The sequence below is a fragment of the Syngnathoides biaculeatus genome, chromosome 23 (assembly GCF_019802595.1).
Source record: "Syngnathoides biaculeatus isolate LvHL_M chromosome 23, ASM1980259v1, whole genome shotgun sequence".
Taxonomy (NCBI): domain Eukaryota; kingdom Metazoa; phylum Chordata; class Actinopteri; order Syngnathiformes; family Syngnathidae; genus Syngnathoides; species Syngnathoides biaculeatus.
Window position 1 is genome coordinate 12,050,254 of NC_084662.1, and position 7,382 is coordinate 12,057,635.

Here is a 7,382-nt window from a genome sequence, read left to right on the forward strand (position 1 = left end):
TTGAAGAAAGCCTGCTGTCCGCATTTATTCAGGTCATAAAAACGGAATGAGAATGTACAATAATTCAAAGTTATTACACATGGAGCCAGTGAATTTCGTTTCTTGTCCAATGTCAGTTCTAAATTAGATCAAATACTACACGGCGAATACGTACAGTATCGGTATGCGAAGCAAAGTGATGAGGGGGTTTAGTTTATGGCCTGCTGGAACGTAAACGCACTGGATTAAAATACATAAAGAAGTAAATAAACCGAAGCTGCTGTTGGGACTTTGTGTAAACAGATTTCCAGTAGCTGTTTTCGGGGGGGGGGGGGACAAATTGTCCCTGCGGGAGATGCGTTCCCCCGAGACCGAGCCTCTGCACAAAATATGTCTGTGAACGACTTTTTAAAAAAATGAGAGATGACATGATAGATGTGAGGAGAATTCTTCATCCAACGCTTATATTTTTATAAAATAATAGTACATTTTGCGGGACATTCAACTACACCTAAAACTAACAATATTCTATGCTTCTATAAAGGAAGAATTTTTTCTTTTTATTTTAATCATTTTTAACAGTTCCGACGTGTTTTTGTGACACTTTTGTGCTGAGCTTGTGGTCAAAAATACCCAAAGGATAAAATTTTTTACACTTTGCGCACCACATTCATCGTCTTGCTGAAATTATTTCTAGCAAATGAGCGACTGGGCCAATAGCGAGTCCAGTTTTCGTTGCCGAGGCAACCAGGGCGGTGCCTGAGCACTGCTCCCAGTGTAGCTTCTACTACGAGCAACCGTTTGGGAGCCGAGAAAAAAGTTCACGCTGACAACGTCGCTGACAATCTGTCATGAGCCAGGCGGGACCACGGCCGAGAGGGGCGTGGCCACTGCTCTGGGTATTAGAGTTGGAGTTTTTGTCACTGGCATTTGCCAGTTCGTTGTGCGTTGTGCCCGGAGTTTGTGAGTTGCTTTCACTGACAGTGGGAATCTTCACCACTGAAAATAGCGTTGTGTTGAGCTACCCTTGTCACCGTGTTTCTGTGCCACCTCAGCTTGAATAAAACTACGCCTAACATCATGTCCTCGTCTTGCAGTCCTGCATTTGGGTCCAGCCCTGGACATGGCACAATCAAGTATTTGCTGCTCACCAGAAGCTAGTGCTGGTACAAAAAAAATAAAAAATGAAAAAATTAACCCAAGATCAAATATCTCAAAATCATTGACCTTTAATATTAAATATATACCTAACATGATTCTAAAAGTTTAGATAGCATAGATACACTAGTTTTAAAACATTGGTGGGCTTTTTGCGAGTCTTGAGTGAAAATAAAAAGTCTACACACCCCCTGTTAATTTTCCAGATTTTTGTGATATTAAAAAAAATGAGACCAAGATAAATAATTTTATATCTTTTTTTCCAGCATTCATGTGAACTATATTGTGCAGTTTTGTTTTGTTTTTGGAGATGGGAAGCAAAAGCAAACAACTGAAATAATGTTTGTTTGTTTGTTTTTTTGGTTGTTGTTTTCCACATGCTTTTAGGATATAGAAAAACTGCTACAAAATGTGTTTCTGCCGCCATCATGCTTCCCCGTTGTCACGGTGATGAGCAGACATATGTAATCTGGCCCAAAAAGGTTGATCCTTGCCTTGAATGCACCAAAACGTGTTTCTTAGCTTCACAAAAGACTGCAAATTGTCCAAAGGTGAAAATGGTCATTTGCACATATGTGCCCTGTGATTGGTTGGGATAGGCTACACCTCCTCCGCAACTCTTTTGAGGACAAGTACTACAAAAAAAAGTTCCGCCCAAGCATCTGAATTCCCAACGCTCAATCAACTTTATTGGATCTCAGGTCGCCATGGGAACAATGGAGAGGCAAGCCAAAATCCGTCAGTTTATTGTAAGACAGAGGCGAGTGTTTTTCCTGCCATCGAAGAAACAGTAGGCCGAATAGTTTGTTATCATAACTTATTCCATTAGTCTCTGCGCTTATTTAGCTCACGGATTTGTGTGATTTAGCCTCGTGTACGTTTGCACACAGGAGGGCGAAGCGCCGCCCCCTGAGGCGACTTTAAATCGGTTTCAGTGTAAACAGATGGCTTCGCTCTGTCGGGCCGCGTCGCTATCCCGTTTAAAGGCGTCCACGACTCGAGCCCCTTCGCTTGTTTACGCCACGCCGCAGGTCAGCGCGAGTGCGATGACTCTGCGCCACTCCGACATCCTGCACAATATGTATATGAAATATTTGCTTCACCAAGTACTGCAGGCTGTATATCTCAGGTGTCAAACTCAAGGTCAAGATTTTTAGTTGGCCCGCGAAGCCAAATCTACAGCGTCAATTTCCACGATTCTTGTAAAAATCTGTACCAAAATTTCAAATTGTCACATATCATAAATGATGAAGTTGAAATATTACAATCATTTTTGTGTTACCAAACATGAATAGTTGAAAAACACGTTACCCTTGATTTCGGATTCCAAAACTACCAAAGCCAAATCTAAAGCGACAATTTCCACGATTCTTGTAAAAATCTGTCCCAAAATTTCAAATTGTCACATATCATAAATGATGAAGTTGAAATATTACAATCATTTTTGTGTTGCCAAACATGAATAGTTGAAAAACACGTTACCCTTGATTTCGGATTCCAAAACTACCGTATTTTCCGCACTAAAAGGCGCACCTCCAATGAATGGCCTCTTTAAGACTTTTTTCATATATAAGGCGCATCACATTATAAGGCGCACATAATAGACGCTACAGTAGAAGCTGGGGTTACGTTATGCATCCATTAGATGGAGCTGCACTAAAGGCTCAATATTGCTCCATGTATAGCGCGCACCGGATTATAAGGCCCACCGTCGGCTTTTGAGAAAATTAAAGGCTTTTAGGTGCGCCTTATAGTGTGGAAAATACGGGAGTTCATAAATTGATTTTGTAAATATGATGAGATGATTAAATATTTTTTTCCCGCAGTCATAACGGGTTTGATAGCTTTAGCCGCAAACTGTTCTGATTGTATTTATTTTTTTGTCAGATTGTACAAAATAAAATAAAATAAAAGAGAGCATATTGTGTTGACACTATACATTTTTGGCTAATGAAAAAAAATAAGATATTGCTTAAAATGTCACTGTGACCATTAAAGATGAATAAAATCATTTCAGGAATCTACAGCATGTCATACATATGAGTTGCTCTGATTGGCGATGACTTCAAATGCAATCGAGGATTTTTTAAATATGATTTCCCATGATAAATTTCCATAAGTACATGTTACTTCATCCATCCTATCCATTTTCTTGGCCGCTTATCCTCACGAGGGTCGCTGGGAGTGCTGGAGCCTATCCCAGCTGTTGACGGGCAGGAGGCGGGGTACACCTTGGACTGGTTGCCAGCCAATCGCAGGGCACACAGAGACAACCAACCAACCAATCACACCTAGGGGTAATTTAAAGTGTCCAATTAATGTCGCATGTTTTTGAGATGTTGGGGGGAAACCGGAGTGCCCTGAGGAAATCCACGCAGGCACAGGGGAGAACATGCAGACTGCACACAGGTGGGTCCGGGATTGAACCCAAGACCTCGGAACTGTGAGGCCAACGCTTTCCAGCTGACCCACCGTGCCGCCACATTACTTCATTTAACAGTAAAAATATCACCTCGTAGTAGTCGCTGATGGTGTAGTGGTACACACGGCTGACTTTGGTGCAGGCGGCGTGGGATCGATTCCCGCTCAGCAATGGCGTCGATATCTGCCCTGCGACCCACCGGCGACCCGGTTCAGGGTGTAGTCCGCCTTTCGCCCGAAGCTCGCTAGGCTCTTGTCTCTCCCGTGACCCTTGTGAGGATAAGCGGCTTAGATAACGATAATGAGCCCTCTTAGGAGCTTCAGTGTGACAATTTATATCGGTAAAAATGTCAAATGAGAATTTGACGCGGAAATACAAGCGTCACGTTCATTCTCTTGCGATCCGATTTCGCATTCGACTCGTTTTGGCTAACGCAGTACGGAATTACTGCTTTGTATGGGAACGGCGTCCCGTGCGGAATAATTGAAGCTAAAATGAAATCATGGAGCAGAGATCGCTGCAGTTTCCTGTACGTTTTATTGCCAAGTGCAACGCGGTCAGTCACGATCCGCACAATGACGCATGTTAGTCCAGCCGTGACATTTAACCTTGTGAAAGAAAGAAAAAAAAAGCCCATACGAAGATCATTTGAGTTCACGTCGACCTGAGAGACTTTGACATGCTCCGACGTGCCCTCGGGGTCGGCGTCAACAACAAAACGGGACCGCCTTGTTCTTGAATGGACCTCAGAACCCTTCAGTTCTTTCTTCCCTGCCTGTGTGGAGATGATTGGCAGCGCGCCACACAGAAGGCCCAGCACAATGGCCCGAGTCCCATTAAATCTGCGAATGTTCCTTCCTAAGGCAAACATTGCCAGAAATAGTAATCTTGGCCCGGAGCGGGAGCCCGTACAGGAGGGAGCAATAATTCTCGGCGTAATAATGGAACTCATTTGATTCTGTCCAGCCTCTGATCCTGCAAGAGCCGCGGCGCGGAGCGGCTCATTCAGTTTTTCCTCTGCCCGATGTGAGACTTCCTGGAAAAACACGCAACGGGCAATCAGGCCACAACAATGGGCTCCGGCCTGTGAACGTCAGGTGTCGCCCTGCGTTCCCACGTGACGCGTTGTTTTCATTTGTTCTCGACCGACACCGCGGTAGGTGACAATATGGAGACCCCATTAAAAAAAAATGTATACATAACACATCCCCCACCCCCCGCCGCCCACGTGCTTCAAACACATTTCAAATCGTGAAAATGGAATCTCCTTACGACACATTTTTTAAAGCTTTTCCTTCTACTGCCTGCTTTCACTCTTTCACTGTCAAGAATTATGAGAGTGTTGTATAACATCACTTTGTGGAAATGAAAAAAAATGATTTTCTGGCTCGCAGACTTCTCCAAATAAAAGAGAAAAGCGTGCTTCCTTCGAGCCGTCACTCACAGCAAATGCAAAAAAAAAAAAAACATTGTTTCACTAAACAATACACAGTGGTGCCTTGAGATATGAGTTTAATTCAGTCTGTGGGCAAATGTAACTCAAATCACCATTTCCCATTGACATGAATGGAAATGTCATTAATCCGTTCCAGATTCGTGGAAAAACAAACATTTGCAATATAATCACTACACAGTATTGCACTTTCTCAAAACATATGGTTATGACGTAATTAAATGGAACTGCAAAGAATTAAATTTGTTTTTGTTACACTTTGTTTCAAATGATTGGACAATGTTTTGGCCCCTGCCTTGGCCACCTGTTGGCAGCACAACAGGAACACGTGGATATACGAAACAAGGACATCTGTACAATAGACATGTTTTAGCTCACCTCAGCCCCTTACAGAGGATAAAGAATATATTATTGTAATTACTACTATATTGAATGCCTAAAAGTGTTCCTGCTCCATTTAAGTTAAAATATGAGTTGTTTAAAGGTTTAAATATGTATTTCCCATTCTGTGGCAGCGATATCCTTAAGATAGAGGACTAAATGCTAAGTTATGTTGTTATTTTAAAATACACAATGTGTAATTCTCCTTGTTTGATGTTTACTTTGACAATAAACACACAAAAAATCTTTTTAAACAATTTTCAGGAGAGATTTAAGTAAATGCAAAATTCCATAGATCAGCTCAGAGTATTACCAAAGATGTTACAGTAATTACTATGTAACTACAGTAGAGCTCAGTGTTGCACATTGTGGTACTAAACCGAAGGTGTGAAACTCTAAATTCAGACTTGCCTGTATACAACAGGGAGGAATGTTTTTATGTTTTAAAAAGAATTTAAAAAGAATCAGCACAATATCGGGGCGGCGCGATAAATTTATGATCAGTCGTTAATCTACAGGACCAGCTCAAGGTGCTTTCATTGATTCTCAGACAAAAGAAGTCCAAAAATGTCACCTGTTGTGTAACGCTGATCGTTCAAGACAGTCTCAAGTACACTTATTAAAGCAGGCAGGAGCGTTTGACTCCCGCAGTAACCTGAGCTCATCTAACAGCTCCACAGAGGGAAGCCTTAGGAAAGAGGGAAATCATTTAAAGGTGGACTATCCAGATGGATTCCAGCATGAAAAGCAATTTTTCTTAGTATGACCTGAAAAAAAAAACACGAGTTATTGTCTCTCGACTTTTATCTACGTCTTTTTTGCGATCATTCATACATATGCACTAAAAAGTTATGTTTATGTAAAAATGTACTCACAGTGACATATGGAGGAATAAAAAAATGTATATGAGAAGTCAGGCTGCCTGCCAGCGTCTCCGATGGTTAAAAAAAAAAAGATTGTGCAAACGCCCCATGGCCGATTTTCCAGATGTCAAAAGGAAATAATCACGATACGAAATGGCAAAGTTCAGCCATTTTATTGTTCTGTTAATTTGTGGTTGTGCGGAAAACTGAGTAAAATCACGACCTCAGAAAAATGTGACCTTAAAAAATAAAACTTTGGACAATCTAAATTCTTTACAAGTCATTTGCAGCGCAATTGTAAATTACATTTGAACATTTAAATGCAGTGGAATAAGTGGAGGCAATTTGTTATAAAAACAGGCGCAACGTGATTCATTCTAATTTTGAAAAATGTGATGATAGAGACTATTTGTCTGCATAATTAGTCGCCATATTATTTAGCTTCCCAATCTGGGGAATCGAACATAACATCAGCACAGCAATGAAAGGCCAAACACTTATAATGAGGCCGCTTTGTGCAAGGGACACTTAAGATTTTCCTTTTTTCCTTCTTCCTCTCCGCTTCCCACTGCAAAGCTCATCAGCACCTGAAATAGCCACATCCTCTTCCCTGGATTGTTTTGACTGCGTGGTGGAGGGCAAACGTTTACGCCGTCGCTTCTAAAATTAAGCCGGGGGGGAGGGGGTAAAAAAAAAAAGTGTCACTCGAAAACAGCGCGATAGGAGGCGGCCAGGGTCATCTGCGCTTCCGCCAGCGTGGGCCGAGACTAATGCGGTCTTCAGAAGCCATTGTTTGCACAAAAACATCCCTCTGGGGAGCCCATTATTCTTCATCATCATTACATCATTACTCCGATTATATTATAAAAAGAGGGTGGCCAGATCGCGCGTAATTACTACGTAATTAATTAACAGCACGTAAAAATGGGCCTATAATTTCCATGATTACAACCCCCCCTTCCCCTCCCCAGGAAGCTTTTCAAGTTTCGTTGGCCAGCTCTCAGCGTGTGGATCTTGAGGGTCCATTGCGGATGAAGCGCGGCCTCTGAAGTTAATTGTGTTTTCGTTTTCACGGGGAAAAGATTTCCTCTGTTTATTATGAGCATGGGGACGGATTTGCGTCAGC